At 38.7% G+C, this 23074-nt stretch overlaps 1 long non-coding RNA gene across 1 annotated transcript in view; it reads left to right on the forward strand.

Annotated features, from left to right (window-relative positions):
- Positions 1–9651: 9651 nt before the first annotated feature.
- LOC119232048 (uncharacterized) overlaps positions 9652–23074 on the forward strand; it is an 84766-nt gene continuing 71343 nt past the window's right edge. Inside the window, exon 1 of the long non-coding RNA XR_008549463.1 lies at positions 9652–9697. This is a non-coding gene — a long non-coding RNA (uncharacterized LOC119232048). The remainder of the gene's footprint in view (positions 9698–23074) is intronic.

Raw genomic sequence — 23074 nt, forward strand, 5'->3', positions numbered from 1 at the left:
ATTTTTTCCATATAAATTAAAGGCAACAGCAATCTTAGAGCACAAAATAACCAATCAAATCATACCAAATGGAGATATTCTAAACTCACCTTAGTAAAATACTTAGCTACATTGCTGACAGTTTCTTTAGCAAAGGTCAGCATAATAAAGGCATCATTGAAAATTACTCTAAATGAGAAATAATACCACAATAAAGTTTCCTTGGCAACATTTTTTGTTTGCCTTCATCTTCCTTCTCTCGTCTCAGTCTTACTGTTGCACTTAAGTCTTGTTGCATCAGGTAGGTGAGGTAAAGCCTGAAAGAGATACCTTTAACACCATGTGATACACACTTAAATGGAGGCATTGACTGATGAGAGGCACTTCATGGATACTATTTGGACACAAGCACCACCACACATTTCCCAGTTGAATTGTTTAAGACCTCCAACTTGTTAAAAAAAATTGTATAGAAATAGAAATGAGGGCCTCCCTGGTGGTGCAGCGGTTGAGCACTGGGCGGCGAAGCTGCCGGCGGTCTCTGCAGCGCTGGTTCGATCACCAGCCGCTGGGTGAGGGTCCCACATGGCACGCAGACCTCTCCTGCCGCCCGCTGCTTCCCTCAGCAGTGTACTTTGTCAGTCTGCCTGCTCTGTTCTCCGCTCTGACTCTGGTGAATTCTCTCACCCTTCTGAGCTTCTGACTGTACCCAGTGCTTGCATAAATAAATAAATAAATCTTTTTTTTTTTTTTTTAAAAGCACATATTTAAAGAAATAGCAATGATATTGTGGGGAGGCAAGGGGCTTAAGGTTTCTATTCGTCTTCTTGATTGACAGCATTTCTGTTAGGGCAGGTGGATCTAACCAAGCACTTGTAACAGAAAGGCAGTTTTTATAATATGGCAATGAATAGAGGATACATACATGTCAGTGTATTTTTTTTAATTGAAACATAAATACAGTGCTTCATTTCTATGAAACACAAACCAGATATAATGTGAAATTATTCTGAATGCTGATTATGTTTTCAAGGTATCCGGGTCTCTATATACTGATTTTTAACAAAAATAACTTCAAATACTTGACATTTCATTTGCTTGACTTTATCCAATTAGATGACTGGCTCTCACAGTACATTAAAATAATTAACAGGAAAAAAAATAGGCCATTTCAAAAGTGTCATCCTTTATATTTGAAAATTGGTCCCTATTTTAAGGATCTTGAGATTTCTCTCTCCACTGATAGCTAGTGACCATTGCTTCTCTCAACCTAAATGTTGCCACGTTTTTTAAAATGTTATGGATTTAAAATGTGTTTACATTTGTAATCTGTTACAGCAACCTTAGGAAGTTAATACACTAAGCAAGGACTGGCTGAGCATTAAAGGGGAGGAGAAAGTTTTCATTTAAAAATGAAAGGGGTGGGCCTCCCTGGTGGCGCAGCAGTTGAGTGCTGGATTGCGAAGCTACCAGCAGCCTCTGCAGCGCCGGTTCAATCCCCAGCCGCTGGGCAAGGGTCCTACATGGCACGCAGACCTCTCCTGCCACCCGCTGCTCCCCTCAGCAGTGTACTTCGGTCCTTCTGCCTGTTCTGCTCCCTGCTCTGGCTCTGGTGAATTCTCTCACCCTCCTGCGCTTCTGACTGTACCCAGTGCTTGTATAAATAAATAAATAAATCTTTAAAAACAAATAAATAAATAATTAAATATGAAAGGGGTGATCTTTCGGTTGTCTTAGATCTACTTGCCTAATTGTGGGAGACATGTGAAAACTTTTTTTAGCATGCCTCAAGTGTTTGGGCAGGTGGAGAAGAGTGGAGGGCTTTTAGACTTTTAGGATCAGTTTGTACTAGTGATTTCATGGCAAAGACTAAGTGTTTGAGAAATATCTTTCAAATCTGTAGGTTCTACATAGTCAACTTTACCCTAATTCATATTTCCTACCTGTGTTCTCTTGTCCTAGTACTGTCTCTCACCTTCCAAAAGGAGACTGACATAACTCATAGTGAGATTTGCTCCCTCCCTTACTAAAATCCTCATAAATTACATTTCTTTTCTACCCAAGTTTTGGATGATAGTGTAGTAAACCTTATAATTTCCATTAAAACTGAATTAAATTATTAACTATGCTCTATGAGTACTAAATGTTCATGAATTTATTTTACCTTTGAATTTTTAATTCATACTAACAAATAATTCCATAATACAACTTTCATTTGAGGAAAAAGACTTCCTGGTGGCCTGGAAGAGTAAAGACTTTCTTTCCTCCTTGGACCATAGGCTGAGCTTTAATTTATACCTATGGGATATCAATGATGTTTGGAAGGGAGCAGAAATGAGAATAGGAGTTTTATGTCTATTCATTTACATTCTTTTTTGCTCAATATCACAGGATACTATTTGGACACAAGCACCACCACACATTAACGACTTTGTGACAGATCACACCCTTCTCTAGAGTTCTATTCACATATATTGAATTCTAATCAAACTTTTCCTTCACTCATTTATTCAGTTATTGATTTTTATCAAGATCCTATTTAGAGATGAAAATTATGTTCATTATGCTCGTAGACCTCATAGTTTAAGAGTGAGTTAAGTTTGCAAACTATTCGAGCACTTGTTGAAGCTATCCTGTAGAACTTGCTCAGAAAGCATCGTTAGAGTTTGAAAAAGAAATTCACATATTTCACTGTGAAATTAAAGTGGTGTTTTAGCAGTTAGGAATGGCAGCTACTGTTTGGTATGAAAATAAAGGAAAAATAAATGCTTTCCAGTGGTATTAATAACTCATACCATTTCCAATGGTATTAAACTTTCCAGATAGAGGGAATGAGATTTCCAAAGCACAGTCATGGAAAGGATTCAATTCATAAATGCTATTAATTTAGTGTGACTGAGACTAAGGTATAGGAAGACAGTGATGGAAATTGAGCTAATCTTATTGGTAATGGTGGAGTTAGAGTAGTTGTTCAAACAAGGAGTTGCTATGATCATATTTACTTTTTGAAAGTTTCTTCTGCAGTAGTTTTGAGTAAACTAATTGTGTAATCATATACTTGTTTGTGATGATTAATATTTTAATGTCTATTTTGCCGAGTAGAGTATAAAACCCTTTATATATATTTTCCTAAGAACCTACCGTAGTGTCTGGTACATAGTAGGGACACAGACATTTGCTGAGTTAATGAAAATTAGGGGAAAAGGCTAGAGATGGTAGAAAAAGGAATATAAGAGAAGAAAAAATCAATTAGAATATTGTTTACAAACTGAATTGGAAGGATGACATTGATGTGGTGGCTAAAGAGAGGGGTGAATCTCTCTGGATTTCCAGCATATTAAATTTGAACTATTCATAAATGACTATCTGTAAGGGTAATTTTACCCTTGAATTTTTTATGTTCTTCATGTTTAAGGCTTACCTCATTTCCTCCTGAGCCTGTGAACTCCTCAAAGACAGTGATCCTGCTTTGTATCATTTTGAAACTCTAGCACAGCAAATATGGGAGGCAGATCCACTTCATTGTACTTTGACAAATAAATGAAACAAAGACTGAATTCACTCCAGTCACTTGCCTAGGATGGAGTGGGGAGAGCAGAGGAAGCATTTCCTTTCACATTTAAGTCAAAATGCAAGATCCTGAATAGTAGAAAGGAGGAGAACTTGTACTCATTCTTCATTTTACTGCTACTACAGATGACTTCTATTTTGTTTTGTTTTGTTTTTTTCTTTGCTATAGTATGCCCTAAGTGAGCAAGTTCAAGAACGAAAGTCAAAAAGGGATGTTTAAGTGTAAAAGACATATGGTGGGTTTTCCAGTTTCACAGATTTCATTCTTTACAGACTAAAGTGTGAGGCTTTCCCAAACTCAGTTTCCATTAACAAAATGGAAGGAACAGATGTTTACCTAGAGTAGGCCATATGGCCAAATGTAATTCATTTGCACAAATCTACATTTTTCACATTCACCATAGACATCTAAGGTATGCCACTATTTCCCAGGTGAACCTGCCTAATCTAATGATAATTTCAATTAATTATTTTATTGAAAGTGTCCAAGGGGAGAGGTCCATTCCCCAGACTATCTAGGTGCAAACCTACAGAATGAGTAAGGAATTACTGGAGATGGAAATGCTGTGAGGAGACTTTATAGGGTTTCTGTTGCCAGGGCAACAACACCCTTTGTTTCTATTCAAAGCTGCAGCTTTATTTGAAGTCTGGTTCTCAGGTACACTGGAAGCAGTTACTATATCAGAAAGAAAAGAAAGCAGGTAGACTTTGAACATTTTTAAAAAAACTGAAACTTTGACTTCAGTGGCCCCTCTATTTTTTTTTTTAATTTCTTCAGAGAAAACTTAGATTTCTTTTTCCTCCAAATATATTTACAGCATAAAGGCTAGAAACTTTTCAGGAATACACACAACCTGTTTTTTTTCCCTCTATTGCTAAGCAATACTATCAATTTTTCATGAGAGTCACAGGGAAGATTGTGAATCCTTTGAGAAACTTTAAAATGTTGCTCATATACCTTGAAAATGTTGAATTTTGAAATTTAAGGGAAGATAAAATCATCAACATTAATTGGCTGCTGATAGGGCACAGGAAAATACATAAGCAGAATGCTGCTCTGTCTAGAAGTCAGCTGGTCAAAGAGTGGTATGTGACCTTGCACACACGGGACTCGGCCGAGGTGGAGACCTGACTGTTAGGAACACCTGTCACTTACTCCCTGTGAGCCCCTGTAAATGAGATGCAGTTGTTGTGGATGATATTTTCCTTTTTTAGAAATGATCTTGGACAAGATCATGCTTTTTTGGGCTCCTGAGAGGTGTATTCATACAATTGTACTCAGGTGGTGAGTTGAATTTGAGAAAAGGCAGCTGACATGTTCTATAATGTGTTATATACTGTGTTTTCATATATATTTAAATTCTCATAAGAATAATGTGAAGTAGGTATTATAATTTTTATTTAAGGAAATGGACACAGAGAAGCCAAGTAACTATCTCAGTTTCACAGAATTATTCAAAAACCCCATCAGTTTCCAAGTCATTTTAGTTCTAGCATTTACGGTCTTTTAAACTATCACACTGTATTTCTCTTCAGAGTAAAATAGATTTCTTCATTACAAGGTTTCTCATTCCTTTGATATGCCTACTATAATATAAATCTATAACATGAAGAAGTGTATAATTCAGTTTCTCAAGCATAGGAGATACATTCATAAGGTAATTAAAAAAAAATCCTTCATAGTAGAAATGTTCATAGTTTTGAGATTATGGTCTTCTTGATCTCCAGTCTTGCAAGTGACCTATTAAATGCTTTCTTGAGTATGTGTGTGAGATACATGTGTGTTTATGCTGTTGCCTCAGTCAAGTTTTTGTTGCTGAAAAGAAGCCTATGATTAGAGTATGAAATTTTGAAGTATGCTGTAGGTTGACATGACTTAATATATGAGGTATTAGGAGAAAGATTTGTATACATTTAGAATTAATTGAAGTCTGTGTCCCTAGACAAGTAATGCAAATAACTATTGATCTTTAAGCCAGATACAATTCAGTTTAATAGTTGTCTTTCTGTTAAGCCCTTTTCTATATCTTATGTAGACTATAAGCATGTCTATTTCTCCATTGTCACCACCACATGGAATTCAGCACATTTTCTCTATAAGGAGAATGTATTCAATGTTGTCTAGGGATCAAGTCCATCATCATTATAGGAATCTTCGAACCCCCCCCAAAAAAAGGTGAAATTTCTAACTTTGAGAGATATCCAGGCTTAGACTATGTAGTATAAATTGTCTGTGGATGACGCCTCCATGTACACAATTATGTGAGAATTTTGTTAAAATTAGCCAGAGTCTGAGGGGTAGCTCTCAGTTTTACTTATATTTTCATCAGATTGAGACAGAAGTTTCTAGATTTTGAAAACATCCAGAGATCGAGATCAGTCAAATTTTTGTTGTTTTGTTTTTTTATTTAAAAAATTTTCCATTCAGTTCACATCAAATGAAATAATAAAGTCTCTTTAGATAATATCTACACTATTCCATTTCGCCATCTAAGTTTGAATTTTGTTGTAGTATCTGAATGGTCCGGAGGAACCTCATACTTCTAATTATCATTTTGAGATGCAATAGGAACACAAGAGATTCTGTCCTCTGTGAAGAGGCAAGTTTTATATGAGTTAATGAGACACTGACTCAGGGTTTGGGGGAGGGTTGAATGGTGTGGCCACTTATTACTTGCTGACAAGGAAAGCAAGTGGGACACACATGGCATCAAACCATGACTGACTCTCCTAATTCAGTCACAGTAAGGTCAGTAATGACATGTAGCCAAATATTCCGTATTCCATTTAGAACACTACAGCATAGTATTCTGCCTAATCTCGAAATGTAAACATCAAAAACAAGTCAGTATAAATCCCAAAGAGGTTTTGAACAAAGGATTTTTCATTTTTTCTTCTTTAAAGTGATTTTTCTTTTGGATGCACAGATCTGGTAATATTTTGCTAATTCTTGAAGGGCAATTTGTTATGTTAAGCCGTAATACTGCCCCATAACACTGGTGAATTTGAAGATGAAACTCTTGAACCTGTTGAGACCAGTGCTACAAACATGAGGAAAATCTGGACTAATGAAATAAGACCACCCCAAATTAGAAATTCTCAATTATCTGAGTAATAAAGGTAGTCAATCTGCAACTTCATTTCTGGTAAGACAGTTAACATCTAGTAAGAAAAGACACACACTGTAATTTGACCTTTCATTTATTCAAGACAGTATTCTAATGTAATATAACACCAAGTTGACTAAGTATTTCCTTAAAATTCAGCAACAGCAAAAAACATTTGCTCAGCAAATATTTTTTGTATGTTCATTAGTAATTGCAGAATGCAGAAGATAAAGGAAAAGAGGCTGTAATTAGGGAAGCCAGTTCAAAGTAATTTCTATAAATGCACCTAATCTTCTATAAATGTACAAGATCTGAAGGTCACTGTGAAAATGCTTTTGAGGCACCATTTCCTGTTCCAAAATAATATTTGTCCCATAGTATTGCTTTACAAATGCTAAATTTTCCATAACCAATCTGTTGACAGTTTTACTTAGTAACTCATTAAGTTCATCATGACTTTAATATAGTCAACTTTTAAGTGAAACATGAGATTGGATTTTTCCTTCACTGTCAATTGACTTTATAGCAAAGATACTTGGACTTTGATGTGATCAATTAAGTTCTTTTAGTCTTTTACTTTTCTTTCATTGATTCACATTAGTATCATATTCACGGCATGCCTGTCTAATTGGACTAGACATTGAATCTGAGGGTAGTGCTTTCCTAAATTAAGAAAGCTGTTGCAAAAAGAAAGCCTCTTCTGGAAATTGACTTAAATGATAAGCTTGACCCCAGTGCAGCTTCTAAGTATACAGTGGACAAAACCTTACAGCCCTGACATAAATAAATCAATTTTTGGTTGATGAAACTTGAATAAATTACTACATCTGCAATGTCACATCCCTTATTTTAAACTATTTTTATAATATTTCTCAAAATTTTAAAAGCAATAGTTTGAATTAATAAGTTTTTGTGAAATATAAAGCTCATTGAACTAATTTTTCTTTTCTATAGAGATGAGCAATAAATGTGTTAGGAAAGCCCTATAAACATACTGCCTTTGGTTGTGTCCAAAGTAAAAACAGCCAAATAAATGAGTTCAAAAATTGATAAGAAATTACTTAATATGGGGGTGGAATAATTCAAAAGGAAAGAAAAATAAGATAGTCTCAGGAAAAAAATCATGTTTGCCTGTTCTGACCTCACTAATTAAAGTAGTAACGTGTCATCTCCCAGCGATTGTTGAGAAACATCAGGTCTTCCTATTTTAAGCATCTGTCTCACAGGAGAAACTGACTGATTCAGCCAGAGTTGAATCAAAAAAAGGTTTTGTGGTAATCCTTTGAACTTCTAAGCCTGACAGATAATAGTTAATTTAATGTGTCCTATTTAGGTGATGTGTATTAGTTAATTTTGTGTTTTAAGCTGTGAGTCTTTTAATCCATAGATTGGAAGTAGATTAAGTCACTAAGTAGGTTATATATAGGGGAGGGGTGTACATCTCATATCTCTAATATTATTTCCCAAGTATTTTTCATCTTCATCTCTTACTTGATTTTCTTTAGGGTCAGCTTACTCTTCCCCTCTGCACTCCCCTCCCCAATGATTCCCACCCCTTAAAAACTCTACCTTAAAGCCCTTTCAAGAGCCAGCCTAGAAGTTTTCTTTTTCCATGCTGTCTCCCCTGTGCTCAAGTCTAAGTCTAATAAGTCTAAGTCTTTAGACTTAAGTCTAAGTCCATGCATCTTGTCTGGATGCATGATCCTCTGCCTTTTTCTTGAATTCTTTCTCAAAGAAGGTTAAAAAACTGAGTTCAGTAGAAGGAAAAAAAAATGCAAGATGATATACAGAAATCAATCAGAACATAAAATGAATGCCAATAGCTGCTCAGCCACCCAGGGTCTACCTCAGTTCCTGTCATTGACCTTCACTGCCCAGCACACCTACAGCTATCCCCATAGTAGTGTACCTGCCTGCCACCAGCCCCAGCTCCTGTCTTTAGCTTCCACCACATTGTACATGCCTGTGCCAGGCCTCTGCAGCCACATGAGTGCTTGTCAACAGTCAAGGCACTCAGTTGCTCCCATACTGGATGCTAGTCATGTTCACTGTCACAGGCCTATACCACATGGCCGGCCCTCAGCTACTGTCTATAGCTGCATAAGTATATGCCAACAACCTGGGGCTCTGCACCCATGGTTACCTATTAACCTTGCCACTGGCCCCAGCCCCCCACTACTGCACCCTAGTTTGATTTATGCAAAGGCAAATTGTATTAGTAACCATGCACTTCAGTCTGTCTAGATAACCAGATTCCAACCACTCTTAATAGGTGTCAGCTGCCTACCAGTGTGTCAAGGAGATGGCGCATGCCCAGGGTTAAAGCTCCTCACCCAAACTCACACCAACGTCATTATAATATTAAAATCTCCAAGTAGGGGCGGAGATGAGCCATAATTTTCAGAACATGCATGAACCTCAGATAAGCAAGCTCAAAGGACCTGTGGATGACCACGAAATGACCTGCAATGGCTGATATGGCCACATGCAACTTGAGAGCTCCTGCGTCTTCCTTCTGCCCTTTTTCTTTCAAACGGGCTTCCCAATGTATTGGAATGGGGGACCGTAATGTTGGATCCATTAGTACTGGCTCACTTGCCTCTGCTTATCAGAAGCTTCTGCTGGTTGCCCTACTGTTAATGGAGGCTGTAGTGTTGTCTATTCCTCTTCATTGGTGATAGGATAATGGTGAGAAACCACATAAGACTCCTTGTCCTTTTGGTCTCCCTACAGTCTCTGCGGTAGACTAAATTCTTGCTGCCACTTCTTCTTCCTTCCCTATTTCAGAAAAATACATCATGACTCCCTTCTGACTTTGTGTTACCACCAAAAGAGCACATTAATACTTATTAAAAATTTAAAAAGAAATACAAATAAAAAATCACAATTATCAAAAAGGGTAAGGGAAGGAAAGGTGACTCCAATGGGCACTGTTCTGGAACCTTTGTCACACTCCACTCCATGGTACTAGGATTGTGCTGGAAACAATGGAACTAGAAGGTCTTGGATGATGACACCGCAGCTGATAGCCTGGTTGTTTGGTAAGGTGATATGGCACACTGAGATCCTGCCTCCCAGGATGGAAACCTTGTGTGCTGTCTCTTCATTTGCATCCATAAGTTACCTGGTCATTGAGTTCTTAGAGCAGTACTACCCAGTAGTGTGTTAGTTTGGCATTGATGCATCAGCCACTAACCACATGTATACTTGAAATATGACTAGCAGACTGAGGAACATAACCTTCAGTATTTTAAATTATATTAAATTTATTAAATAGCCTACAATGGTTAATGACCACCAAGCTAGAGGTATAGACCCAGAGCATGTTATTTATTTATTTATTTTATAAAGATTTATTTATTTATTTATACAAGCACTGGGTGCAGTCAGAAGCACGGGAGGGTGAGAGAATTCACCAGAGCCAGAAGGGAGAGCAGAGCAGGCAGACTGACGAGATACACTGCTGAGGGGAGCAGCGGGCATCAGGAGAGGTCTGCGCGCCATGTGGGACATTCACCCGGCGGCCAGGGATTGAACCGGTGCTGCAGAGGCTGCAGGCAGCTTCACAACCCAGTGCTCAACCACTCTGCCACCGGGGAGGCCCCAACAGAGCATGTTTTTTTGATTCATCAGTTCAATTCCTTGATTAACATAGAAAAGTCAGACCAAGGATGACAAATCAGATGCATACCTTGACATGGTGGAGGTTCTCTGGCAGTCCAACCTTTTTCAACCCAAATTTAAATGTAAGAAGATTTCATTGCATGATTTTCAGTTGACAGACCACAAATTACAAAATATTGCTAGCCATAACCTTTTAATGCAATGCTTTCTACCTCATTCACTCTTTGAAATTATAACAGACCTGGGCCTTTGCCTGTATCCTTAGGGCCTTGGATTAAGAGCTTTTCTCTTAGCCTCTGCTTCTGTCTCGATTGGGACACTGACAAAGAGCTGATCTGCTCTCAGCCCCTAGGCTGCTTCCATTTCTGTCAATGCTTTTCATTATTACCTCTGCCTGGCAGGGGATGCTTGGTAGATAACTGCTGCTAATAACTTTGCCAGTACTTCTGCTCTCTTGGTATCTTTGTCTCTGAAAAGCATGTCTTTTTAGAATGTAGGAGAGGATTTGGCTCATGTAATTTAGTGCACATGAACACTGACGTTACTTGGGCTGAGATCGTTGGCTATAGTCTGAAAATGGTTATCTTGCTCTTCTCTTTCTGTGTTCAGTAGTGCTAGCTTCCTTCCCATGTGAAGAATACTAGAAGGAGCCACCAGACTCTAACCTCTGACATCTTCTCTACCAAATTCAAAGCTTCAGCTGTAATGAACCCAGTATGAGTCCTTGAAATAGTAGCTGCTCGTGTTAAAGACTTCACTATTTTACATCAGAAACTCCCTAGGATGTATCTTCTTGTTTTTCACTTGGACTCATGTTCTAGTCACCTAACCAATTGCTTTGTTTTTACTTCTAACTCCTTGAACAGTCTTGACCCAAGGACACATTAGTTTTTTAAAACCACTCTCTTGGCTTCCTATTAACCATAAATAAAGTCAAAATATCTCACTGTTGACTGCAAGGTCTAAATGGCCTGACTTCTGAACACCTCTCTGACCTCACCTCCTAACCCCTGTCATGTTTCCCATTGCTCACACCTCTCTGGCCCATAGTCCTGCTCCTTCCTTAACTTACCAAAATCATTATTTTCTCAGGAACAACTTCCTTTGTGCTTTCTCTTTCTTTGGAACAATTATCCCCCAGTTTTTCCAAGGCTCCCTTCATTGAGGTCTCTATTCAAATGTTATAGGCTGTTTCATCCAGCTACCCTGTCTAAAATAGAAGCTATCTCCCAGTCCATTCCTTTACCCCAGACTTCCCAGTTTGTATGTCATGAATTGTAAGAGCTGCCAAGTACTGACCTCTTTACCTCAGGATGCTTAGGGGGCCTGTGTTCTCCTGTCTCCAAGTTTCTCCCAGTTCCCTTTGACTAAGAGCAGCCTTAGCTCATTTAACTCAATATACTGCTAAATACTAAGTAGTATTATGTATTGTTTGTCATTACATGAATGAGGGAAGCACACTGTGGTAGTCTGCCCTATTTCTTCAGTCATTAGTACAAATGACTCAACCAAATGAAATTCTATCAGTCAGCCAGATGAAATTAGGTATTTATGCATGTACTTGTCTATTTGTCGGCTTTCCCCAGTAATATTTGTACTGTAGGTCAACAAGGGCCATGTCTGCCTTGCATATCTCTGTTGTTCAAATACAGATTTCTTTTTGTTTTTAGTTGTTTTTTAAAGATTTGTTTATTTATGCATACAAGAACTAGGGTACAGGCCAGAGGTGTGGGGGTGAGAGGATTCACCAGAGACAGAGTGGGGAGCAGAACAGGCTGTTGTACTGAAATACACTGCTAAGGGGAGCAGCGGGCAAGACAGGAGAGGTCTGCTGTGCCATGTGAGTAGCTCCCTGGCCAGGGATTGAACTTGTGCTGCAGTGGCAGCTGATAGCTTCATAGTGCTGTGCTTACTCCTTGCGCCACCAGGGAGGCTCTGTTTTTAGTTGGTTTTATTGAGGTGTAAATATACAATGAAATTCACCCTCTTTGGTATACAGTTCTATGTGTTTTAATAAATACATAAGAGTCCTGTAACAAACACTGCAATCAAGCTTTACATATTTTTTCCACTTCTAACCTTTGGTAACAATAAACTTTTTATTTCTTATAGTTCTACTGTTTTATACACACACACACACACACACACACACACACACGCTAAAGCCTCGTTCTTCCTTGTGTTTCTTGTCTATTTTTCAACTATTCCCTTTATCTGTTAATGGTTCTTTGTGTGTATACACGTGCACACACACACAGCCAATAGTTCATACCTTGTACTCTCCCATTTGGGATACTGTGGCAGTTATTTGTCCATACTAAGTTTCCCAAGATTTGGGAAGAAAAAATAGTTGAGAACTCTATAGGCAGAGATTTCTACATCCCGTAGTGATACTAGACTTGACCTACTACAATCTATTTTTTTTCCTATGACTTTTGAATAAATTAATGACTTAAGCAACAAAAAATTATTAGTTTGCAGTTCCTGGGGGTCAGAAGTACAAAATAGGGCCTCCCTGGTGGCACAAGGGGTTAAGCACAGCACTATGAAGCAATCCACAGCCTCTGCAGCACAAGTTCGATCCCCGACCAGCCAGAGGGAAACCCACATGTCTTGCCCGCTGCTCCCCTCAGCAGTGTATTTCAGTTGGTCTGCCTTTTCCGTTCCCCACTCTGTCTCTGGTGAGTCCTCTCACCCCCCGCATCTCTGGCCTGTACCCCAGTTCTTATATGCATATATAAATAAATATTTTTTTTTTAAAAAAGATGTACAAAATGGATCAACCTCCTCTTTTGGAGACTGTAGAGGAGAACCTGTCCCCTTGCCACCTTCAACTGCTAGTGGCAACCACTCCCTGAGCTCCTGCCCAGCACACTTCAGCCTCTGCTTATGTTGTCACAACACCATCTCTCTGACCCTAACTTCTGTTTTCTCTTTCATCCATACCCTGGGATTACATTGGGCTCACTTGAATAGTACAGCAAATTTCCTTTTGCTACATCAGTAGTATATTCTAAGATTCCAGGGCTGAGGACATGGCCATCTTTGAGACTCTTATTCAGCCTTCCACACCTTTCAACATAAACAGCTTGTAACAACATGGTGAAGTCTCTGCACATACAGAGAAGAAGTAAGGCAGGACTGAGACTTCTAAAAGAACGAAATCATATAAAGGCGACCCCATTAATGTCCGCAGTCTCCTCCTGGATATGCCTTCTGAACAGTGGTATAGGGAGGAAGAATTGAGCAGAGTTAAACTGAGAGTGAACGTAATTTAGGGGGGCAGAGGCTTTGCTGGCACATATTTCTTACCTTTCTTTCAACTTCTCTTTTCTTTACCTGTTAGTAGTTCTTTTCCTAGTTGTGTTTTTCTCTCAATCTGGCTCCAGATTTTTCCATTCTTTTTCAACATAGGTTTTATGTTGAACCAAAATATACATTCTTGCACTTGGTTTTTATAACATAAAGGATCATGTTGCAAGCTCTAAATGCCCCAAGTAAGCGCAGTGAAGACTGTAAGTTTTTAAAATATATCTAAATGAATCTCTTTTTAACTTTGTTATAGTTCTCAATTCATATACCTCATCTTAGTTCTATAGCCCTTGATAGCAGAACAAACAAATCTACCTGGTGAAAAGATTTCAAATGCACAGGTGAGGCTAATTTGATTTCAACAAGTGGTTAATTTTTGCCAGATAATAAAATCCCTTTGATCAGGTCAGTCTGTGTTTAATGTACCGTATGTGAAACTGCCTATAAATATTCACCAGGATTAATATCAAACATAAATTTCAGAAAATAAGCCCTATTGACTAAATTTATTCTTCCATCAATTAAAATAAAAAAGCAGTTTGTGCAGGATTTGCCCAGTTGCTGATATTACACTGCCTTTTTTTGGTAATATGCCTGTAATGATTTTAACTTTTGTAATGCTATTTCTGGGTTTCCATAAAAGGAGTGACTTTGAATTATCCTTCCCTAAGCAAATTTCCCCACCTAAGCAAGAAGTGCCGCTTTGAAATCATTCACAAACCTTATAGCTGTCACTTGCTCTTCACCAATGGAGACTTCATTAACATACTCAATTTCCTGTGAATCTTTTTTCCCCATAACAAATAGTTGCCTTTTCCTTAACTACAGTAATGGTTACATATGCACTCTCTGGAGCCAGACTCCTGGGTTTTAAGACCCACTCCACTCCTTTCTAGCTCTGCAATCTCCAAAAAGCAGGTTAAGTCCATTCTGCCTCAGTTTCCTCATCTGTTTTACAAAATAGATATGGTTGGGGGGTAGCGGTAGGATGAAATGAGTGACACTTGTAAAGCATTTGGATTCCGACTCATATATAATTAACAGTCCATAAATGTCAGACATTGCTGTTGTTATGACGACTACCACGCCACCACTCTCCTTTGCCTCTTTATTCAAAACATCACTACCATCCTTCCAAGTATCGTTTATTTCCACTGAGAGAGGGGCCAGCTAAGTATCCAAATGTAGTAACCACAAGTTTAGGAGTTGTCATTTGAATACATCTCTATTCCCTTTTTTCCTACCACTTCTTGATGTCTCTTCAATGTTAATGAAAGGATAGCTGTACTTGAAATATTTCCTTTATGTCTAGGGAGTCTTAAAGAGGGCCTTGGGCTCGGACAGTGATAGGCGTGGCTTCCCATCCAGGAGAACCCCTGACTGACCGATAGCAGCTGCTGCTTGATGCCTGGAGGCTCTTGGCAGAGTTTGGTGACTGCAGGTGGGAAAAGTGTGCAGCAGCTGTTTTGACAGTCTGGTGAGAGAATCTGGTGCCATATGCCAAGACTTGGGGTACGAACACAGCCTCTTTGGTTGCCTGTATTCATAGCCATCTGCTGCAAGTGGCATTTTGCCGAATCATAATGAGGAAACCAACCAAACAGGATTTTCTGAAAAAGAGGGTTTTTTTTCTTTCTGTCTCTCAGAATATGACCATCTGCCTCAGGCCTGGAGGTACCCTGATTTTATGGAACCTATCTACAAAGTCACATTGAACCCTTATTTCACAGAAATATCTGATTATTTCTGGTGCATATATAACTTTAATTTTCTGGTGCTTCAAAATATTTGCTTTAAAAATAGAAAGACAAGGAATTAACATTTAAAGTCTCTGAAGCTATGTGCATATAATAGCTCATTTAATCTTCACAATGGATTTAAGAGTTGAGGCTAATATCATCTTTTACATATTAGGAATCTGTTCCCTTAGTCTTAGGTCTCTCCACAGCTACATCCATGAGGAACAATCGTACATATTTTTTTCAAAAGCCTTGTTTCTTACATTTTCTTCCATTGCTTGCTTTTCTTACAAACTCAATTTCCTATATGATTTGCTGGTATTTGTAGCTATTTTGGAAGATAAGGTTGCTGAAGAGGTTGGTGCTGCCTATAATAGCTAGTCCAGCAGGAGTGAAAGCCCTTACTACTTAGATATCATCAGGCATCTTTTGAAGTTTATGATTTTTTTTCAACATTAAACATTAGAACTTGTTGTCTTTTGTTTTTCATCAGCATGTTGGGAAGATGGAAAGGGGTGTGTGTGTGTGTGTGTGTGTGTGTGTGTCATGTAAGGTAAATATTTTTCAAATGAAAATCAAAGTTAAAATAAATCCGTATTACCCCATATCCTTTTTTTTTTAAAGAAAGATTTAATTACTTATGCATACAAGAACTGGGGTACAGGCTAGAGGTTCAGAGGGTGAGAGGATTCACCAGAGACAGAGTGGGGAGCAGAACAGGCAGATTGACTGAAATACACTGCTGAGGGGAGCAATGGGCGAGATGGGAGAGGTCTGCCATGCCATGGGGATACCTCCCTGGCTAGCCGGGGATTGAACTCGTGTGATTGAACTCCTGCGATGGAACTTGCGCGATTAAAATGTTGCTGCAGAGGCTGGGGATAGCTTCATAGTGTTTTGCTTAACCCCTTGCTCCACTAGGGAGGCCCTACCCCACATCCTAATCAGGTTCACTAGTCAGCACAATGGTGAAGAACTGTCCTGAGAAATACTGGCTTGAATAATTTGAGGTAAAGTAGACAATGATGAGACTATAGATCTGCTACTGCCCAGTGTGTCCAAAGCAGGTAGATTTTTAAATTTAAATTCCCTGAATTTAAATGCAATTTTAAAACATTTCATCAGCTTCACTAGTTATATTACAAATGATTCATATCCCTATATCAGGAATAAGAGAATATTGCAGAAAGTTACATTGGACTGTCCTGCTCTACATTGTCAGACTATTAAGACTTTATGCAGTAAGTACAATAGCATCTTGGTAGTTATGGAGGATAATTTTGGAACAGTGGGTCATGTTTAGTATAAAAGTGGAGTTTCCACATAAAAATCATTTTGCCTTATCCATTTTCAAGGGCAATTCTCTGCCATCCTACTCTTAGTCTGAGGAGATATTGAGGACTGATTTCCTCCTCCTGTATTAGCTAAATAAGATTAAAATGATGAAAGTGTGCAATATAACACGATAGACTCATTTATCTGTTTCCTAAAGTCAAATATTTATCATGTCTTTTAAATGAGATCTACAAACCTTTGGAACCCAATTTTGTCTCACTTTGTGCTGCCAAAACAAATTACACTAACTGGACCAAACAACAATCATGCATTTTTCACAGATCTAGGGAATGGGGATGTCTAAAATCAGTGTGCAGGAGTCAGTAGGTCCAGTGTCTGTCTGGCGAAGGCACTGTGCTTGCAGATCTTTTCCTTATAGTCTCACATGGTAGAGAGCAGAGAGTGCAGGCAAACTCTGTATTGTCTCTTTGTATAAGGCCACAGGTCCCATGATGAGGACTCTCTACCTTCGTGACCTAATTACCTCCCACAGGGTAGTCTCTTAATTCCATCACCCTGGGAATTAGGATTTCAACCCATGAATTTTGGGAGGACACAAACATTCAAGCAAGTAGGTTGCTGCACAAAAAACCTTTGGCAATGTCTGGTATGTTTCTGGAATTTTTTCAAATGACTTCCGTTGACTTACTTGGGCATTGGTTCCTATAGTCTGTTTGAATCCTTTGCATTGGCAAGGGCATTTTTGTTTTACCAGTTGAACTTTGACACTTGTAATGCTACTTGGTCCTTTGGTGCCTAAATTGAAGCCAAAAGAAAAAGTATACTCTGTAATATCCACACACGCTGTCCTTACTCATCCCATTTGACATGGAAGATACATGCATGGGGCACATAATCCAATCTTTGTAAGTATGGAGAAGAGAAGAAAAAGAACTTAATTTTGGGAGAAATTGAATGTCGAGCAGTGAAAGCACACTTCGAGAGGAAGACTTTAATCCATGCTAGTTGATGAGCATGGCTGCAGTATCTGAGGGAAAAGACATGATGTCAGTAGCATCATCACATGGAGCTAAATGTTTCTCTGAAGTTCTTTGCCTGGGGTTTACTCAAGGCAGCTCTCTTCCTTTATCTGTCTAGTTAGGCCACTTCCAAATTTGGCAGTTCACCCCCAAGGCTCTTTAGACATTATATGAAGGCAGGGGAGGCTAAAGACACCTGGCTGAAAATAAAGCTTTAGCATCTTGACTTTGCAAAACTAACCTGAAAATAAAACTTTAGCATCTTGACTTTATAAAACTAAGCAGGAAAGGGTGTCTGCTGTGCAGTCAGTTTTTAGGTTGCTATTTCCAGGGATGATTTCTCTCAACTGTATTTCAGAGATTGGTTGAGCACTTGAAATATAAATTTTTCTTGGGAGCATTGCATCTAATAAAGAAGCTGGAATTCAAAATTGTCTTGGTCCAGGAATGAGAGCAATGAGGGCTTCAAATGAAATGACTTCTTTATCTATTACCATTAGGTAATGTTTTCCCACATCTAAATAAGCATCACTGAAAGGCTCAAGACAGGCATGCGGTCCTGCTAGGCTGTTGAACTCTGCTGTTCAATGCTTCCTTTCCTTGGGTACCTAAGCTAAAAGGATTTTAGGTTTGTGCATCATCACAGACCTGAAAGACTATTGCAATGTTGAAAAATAAACTCAGGAACTGCAAAGCACGGTTTGCAACATTGCAAATTAAAATTAATTTTTCTAGAAACATTATCTTTTGGGCAGGTAATAAAAGAACCAAGTAGGGATGAGTCTCTGTGACAAATCTCCTCCTGGTATTTACGTGTGAGTGTCATTTCTTCTGACACAGGAATATATCATTGCTAAACACTGCCAATCTGGTAAAAAAAAAAACAGGAATTAATGAAAAATTAAATAATTTGTTGAGTTAATAACCAAAACAGCCTGCTCAGATGACATTTGACATATGGCAACTTTGAATTCAGCTCTTCTTAAATATATATTCAATGTGTTTTCAACATCTCCCTAAGGAAAGTCGGGTGTGGAGTAGACACTTTGTACATTTTGCAAACTTTCTGCTCCTTTGTATAAAAGCTCAGTATTCCCTTGGCCTTGAGCCTACTCTAACTTTGGCAAGAATGATTAGCAACCAATGAAACAATATCTGTTTATGAAAGCAATGTTGGAGAGCTACATGAATAACTCACAGGTTAGACAGCTCTAGAGTTGCAATCAGTTGCAAGGGTGATTTAGTATTTGTGCAAAATGCTCTTGCTGCATTAATCTTTGCTTGGAACTGAGTCACTGCAGAAAGTGACACAGGATATAAGTAGCTTCAGTGTGACACCAGAATAGAGTACTGTCAGACAACTTCCAGAGGCTATGATGAATCATCCTGCTACTTATTTTGAGCAGCCCCACAAATACAGCAGGAAGGTAAGACGCAATTCGATGCCTTGGTGGCAGACACTAGGACTCATTCAGAGTTTTGTTCTCTGTGCTTATGTTTACAAAACTGTCATCTGTAAAATACGACAGGTCAAGGAAGAGAAGAATATCTGGGCTCACCTAGGGGCTCTGCTAGGGCTACTGCAAGTCCAGGAGGATCCACTGATGCTGGCTTGGGTGACCACAGGTGATCCTGTTGCTGTTGCATTCGAGCACTCTGCCACACCTTGTCACTGAAGTTGACCTCGTCCTGCAGACCTACCTGGATATCAAATCTCGCCTATCTCTTCATATTGCATTATCTTTCATTGTTATGAGTACGTGTGACCTCTATGTGCGTGTGCATGTGTGTGAAAAGTTTGGGAAGGGATACTTTTCTCACACCTCTACTCTCAATGGAGGGAAGTGTAAAGAAGCACTTTTGATATGTCTTCTACCTCTCACCCCTCTTTTGTTGCTGAGAGTGAGGAGCTGTTATGCAGGTGGTTGGCATGGATGCCATAACCGAACACAGCATAGACTATGGAATAGACTACTTATGAGAAAGGACATCTCATAAGTCAAAGGCAACAACTCAGAGTCCCATGCTGTTCTCTATTATCCTAAGGAAAGAAATGTTCACCTGGAGTTTATGAAGTCTAGAATGGGTTCTGCTCGAGAGGGGACTCCTCTCCTGCACCCCAATCCTACACAAGGATCTTCTAATTGGAGAAATGGCATTGTTAGTGGAGAAACATATGGGCTATGGGCTAACTGTCTGCCATCGGTTAAGTTGTTTATAGTGTTATCTGGACCAACCTCCTTGCATGTGGAACTTGAGCTCTTTAGAATAGGGCAGCTTCCTAGACCATGAGAAGAATGGTCCCAGTCCTACGGGAATGAAAGCTTGATGGTTTCTCCTTTAGTTGGGAAAAAAGTGAGTGCCTCCATTCTAGTAACTTGTTATCTAAGCAACATAAAGTCACATTTGGGCAGTTCTGCTCCTTGCATAACACGCCCCAGAGCAAGAAGGAATACTCATCCCACTTGATGAATTTGGAAAATAAAGGCGGGGTGTTCAGCTTAGTGTCTTCTGTTTTCTGTGTCCTTACTCTGTCGTTCTTGGTAATAGGGATTCTCTGCTCATTCAGACTCCTTGTCAGGTGGGGTGTGCTTTCTCTTGGTTTTTATTAGATATCTATTCATACCTAAATAATTACCCCCAGATTTACTGACTTAATGCTTATATGTTATCTCTCAGTTTTGTGGTGAAGTATTGCAGGATTGGCTTATTCTCTGCTTCACCATCTCTCAAGGTCTGAAATGAAGGTATTGGCTAGGGTATGGTCATTGCAAGGTTCCACTGGGGAAGGAGTCTCTTCCCAGCTTACTCATGTTGGATGTTGGTTAGAAGCCAACACCTTTGGGCCCTTTCTGTGTTCCCTCCAGAACAACTCTCAACAAGGTAGCTTGTTTCATTAGAGCAAGGAAGCTGAACAGGTGAGGCAGAGAAGGAGTGACAGCAAGAGGCAAGTCGGAGCTTCTTTGTAACTCAGTGTCAGAGGTGACATCCTGTACTATGTCTAGTCCTGTTTTGTTCCTTAGAGGAAAGTCACTGTGTGTCCAGCCCACACTCAAGAGGAAGTGAGTGAACAGGAGGTGAACACCAAGAGTAGAGTGAATGGATACAGGTATCGCTGGAAGCCATGGCAGAAGTTGCCTACCCCATGAGGCTATCGGGAAGTGTTTCCTAGCCACACATCTACCTCATGTCAGTTTAGCCTTCACGGGAATAAAGCTGATGGATTTTTATCTCCATCTGCCTGTCTCAAAGTTTTTCTCTCAGTTGCATTTGAATTCATGGTGGGTGAAAGCATCTGTTTTTTACCTGTTTCTCGTCCTAAATCTTCTCTTCCTCACCACATAGATAAAACGTTTTTAGGATTTCAAATTTCAGTCTCAATATTTTTGCCTTTAAGAAAATTTTACTAAGCTCCGATGAGCCAATACTGACACATATCGGTTAATGGAGGTTTACCCAGGTATGAAAGAAAAGATAATGAGGATTATTTTGCTTGAACTTCAAAAGAGAAAGCACTTAGAGACTCAGGGGATATCTTTTTAGTAAACTTTCCTCCTAATGTAGCCCCTAATGGTGAAATTCCAGCCATTCTCTTGTTCGTGTGCCTTTTTTTTGTAACATCTTTTTTTCTGATCTTATTAAGATGCAATATACATATAACATTGGGTAAGTTTAAGGTATACAGCATAATGGTTTGATGCATACGTATGTTCTGAAATGGTTTCCACAAAAGAATTAGTAAGCACATTCATCACCTTACACAGCTGCCTTGTGTGTGTTTATTGTGAGGACTCTTAGAAAATTTCAAGAACAATAAGCATTGTCACAGTCTTCATGCATACATCATATTCTCAGAACTCATTCATCTTACCACTAAAAGTTTTATGCTTTGACCAAATTCTCCCCATTTTTCCTACTCCTCCCCTTGTGGTCCCTGATTCCATTCTACATTGTTTCTATGAGTATTGTATTTTTATAGATTCCATCTGTAAGTGACATCAGACAGCTTTTATTTTTCTCTCACATATTTCATGAGCAAACCCCATGTTTCTCCTGCAGGAAAACTCCTTTGAAAAAAAAAAAGATTTATTTATTTATGTATTCAAGAGCTAGAGTACAGGCCAGAAGTGTGGGGGTGTGATGGGATTTACCAGAGTGGGGAACAGAACAGGTGGATTGACTGAAATACACTGCTGAGGGGAGCAGCGGGTGAGTCAGGAGAGGTCTGCTGCACCATGTGGGTAACTCCCTGGCCTGGGATCAAATTCATGCTACAGTGACTATGGATCGCTTCATAGGTTGTATCTTAACCCTTTGTTCCACCAGGGAGGCCCTGCAGGAAAACTCCTTTAAGATGTAGTAGCTGTATTTCCCACACCTTCCTCTTTTCTCCAATCTTGTAGTCTAGAGTTCTCTAGTTTTGTGAGTGAAGAATGATGCTTGTTATTTGTAATTGCGCCATTTTGGAAGTGGAAGGAGATGCAGATGGGCTTTGATTATTTTTTAAGATCTTTTTTTTAAGGTAACATACATTCTGTCTACACTGGAGTTTTGCTATCAGATAAAACCTACTCAGATTGTAAGAATCAGTGAGACCTTGTTATTATAGTCATCTGCTTAAGGTGCAGCCAGTTGGAATAATAAATAATCTCATTACTATTTTAATATATGTTCTTGTTATTCTCATGAATGTGTGTTAGTCTGGATTTAGTCATTAGATTCAGCAATCCCATTCTGTGGATGAAGTGTCTATGTGAGAAAAAGATTGCATTCTCATGACATATCAAGCAAAAAGAAACTAAAATCAATAAGCTAAATATTCAGTAAAATAAAGGCAGAACATGAAAAAGCAAAGAAGGAAGGGAATCCTAAAAGAAAAATAAGAAAAACATAATACAGGCAAGAATATTAAAAAACTTATAAATTAAAATGAAATTCTTGTGCAGTGATGAGACCAAAAAAAAAAAATACATCAATTATACCAATAAATGTAGACACCTAGATTAACTTGTCAATTTAAGGAAACCATAATTGAAGAAAATTACTGAAGACATTTGATTAAATCAATAACCAGAGAAACAAATTGAAAAGTCCTACTAAATGTTATCCTGCACAGTTTTATTGCTGTATTTCAATCAAACCTATAAGGAACTGTTGATTTTTATGATGAAACAATTCCAGAGCATAGAAAAAGAAATAAAAGTCCAAAAATTATTGGCTGTAGGTTATATTGCATGCATACCAAAATCAGATATGAGTAGAATGCATATGGAAGAAAACCAGAAGATAAAATATTTCCAGTTCACAGGAGCACATGTTATCAATAGCAGCTTGTTACTATGATGTTATGTTTAATTGTCTGGCCAGAAGTGAATGTGAAGACTCTTTGGATTTTGGCTAAGAAGATGATTATTTATTCAAACTTTTA

The sequence above is a fragment of the Talpa occidentalis genome, unplaced genomic scaffold, assembly GCF_014898055.3.
Source record: "Talpa occidentalis isolate TD23 unplaced genomic scaffold, MPIMG_talOcc4v2.1 talOcc4.7, whole genome shotgun sequence".
NCBI classification, from domain to species: domain Eukaryota; kingdom Metazoa; phylum Chordata; class Mammalia; order Eulipotyphla; family Talpidae; genus Talpa; species Talpa occidentalis.